The sequence below is a fragment of the Nicotiana sylvestris genome, chromosome 8 (assembly GCF_000393655.2).
Source record: "Nicotiana sylvestris chromosome 8, ASM39365v2, whole genome shotgun sequence".
NCBI lineage: Eukaryota > Viridiplantae > Streptophyta > Magnoliopsida > Solanales > Solanaceae > Nicotiana > Nicotiana sylvestris.
Window position 1 is genome coordinate 115,346,698 of NC_091064.1, and position 2,125 is coordinate 115,348,822.

Sequence of the window (2,125 nt, forward strand, 5' to 3'; positions counted from 1 at the left end):
TTGTTGTTACAAATATTATTACAGCCCATAATCAATGAATTACATAATAGTATCGATTGCGCTATAGGGAGCCTTCATAGGCCCAATCTAAACCGGGTAACCAGGCCTTCAAGCACAACAACTCTGAAGCATAACAGTGATCCATTCATAGCACATTAAAACCAGGCTTCCAGTGTGTCAAAGTTCCCTAAGAGCCTTAGGGACCCGGGGCAATGCTCGCACTAGAACCATACATTTAGCACAGAGTTCATAAAATATTTGAAAACCAGCCCCAATGTGTTAGAGTTCAAATGAGTCTCAAGGACCCCAGGCAGTGCTCACACTGGGGGTGTGGAGAACCTAAACGACTAAATATAGGAGTTTGGAAAACCAATGCATAAAGGGTGAGGGTCAAGTTTTGAAATAGTTCAATTTTCAGAAGAGAGAAAGTTTAGAATATGGAGTTACAGGCAGAACTGCTCCAAAAAAACAAACCAGGTTCAGGTTCAGCATATAGTTCAAACATAGTGAAGTCTGATTACGATAAGTACTTATGCTAGTGTTTGAAACAGTCATGGCTCGGTCACAGAAGCAATTAGGCAGAAGCATTTGAATTGAACAGACATGACATATGAATTAGGCACAAACATAGTTCTTTACATGCTCATTGTTCAGAACATATATAAAGCCAACAAACAGATCAAACCTTAAACTAACTTATAAGAGGATTCCTGTTATTCTAAATGCCTTAGTCTTATATTAACAATATTATCAAATTACCGGATAGAGGACAGAATCATGCTAGGAATTGAAATAGGTTAATCAAACAAAACATAGAAAAGGAAATTGCAAAGGTTAGGGCATACCAATTGAGAAGAAAGAAAGTAAAGATGCAGTAATAGTTAAGTTCCAGAGTAATTTGGCCTTGGCTTTCAGCCGGTCAAATAATAGCCACTTAACACAGAAATCAAAACAGGAGCAAGAGAGAGATCTAAAGTTTTAATAGTGAGAATAGGAGAGTTCGAGAGTTGTCCTAATGGGAAAGGGGAGAAGGGTTTAAATAATGCTCACTGAGGTAGACAAACAAGGTAATGAATCATTCCTACACAAATAAGGCATGTGAATAACTTCAAATTCAATTAGAGTCAGCTTCAATCAATTAACAGGATATAATTGCATAAAATCAGGCTAGTACCACTGAATTTAGGGAAAGCATTATATGGAATCAATCTGTAGTCAAGTACTAGATCAAAATAAGGTGTAGAAATAATTCCAGGATCAATTTGAAGTCTAGTTTAGGGACAGATAGCATAGAGTTCAGTCAATTAATGAGTAATCGGGCAAGAACTACTTAGAATAAAGTAAGTATCATATAGAATCAATTATCAATCAGCAAACAAGGTGAAGAAATAAAGGAACAAAGTAGGGTGAACAGAATAAGGAAAGTATCAGTACTATACTAGAAAGGAAAGAGTAAAAGTCTCAACCCTAGGATTAGTTAAACCACAAAATCGGAAGAGAAACAAGGGCAAAATAATCATATATTGTGGATAATGAACATAGACAGGAGATTTATTCAAAAAGCAATAAAGAATCGGACTAGATAAAGATCTGAAACCCTAATTTTAAGGTAAGTAAATTAGTCAAATACAACTAGAGGGATAACTTAGATACATATAGATACACGAAACATTCAAGAGAAAATACTCGGAATTAAGGAACCCTAATAGATCTGAAAAGATCTGGGCCTTAATTCTTGGCGACTAGAATCACAATAGCATTCACATAGATAGATATACGGACCGTTAAAGAAGATAATCATCCATAAATGGAACTAGAATAGATCTGAAAGATCTAAGCCTAGTTTTAGGGAAAATAAATTAGACAAAACTTTAACCGAAAAAAATCGCAAAGAAAATAGACATGCGGTGAGATCTTAACAAAATAAGAACAAAAATTAAACAGGTTTTAAAAGATTTGTAACCTAATTTTAAGGGCAAACACAGAATCAAAAGAATCTCAGAGATTCGCACCATACAGAGATGAAGAATGAACATAGATGAAAAGAAGTAAAGGAACGAACCAGATTTGGTTCAAAGCAAAAGAGATCCACTTGCCATGTTATGCTTGTGATTATGTAATACCA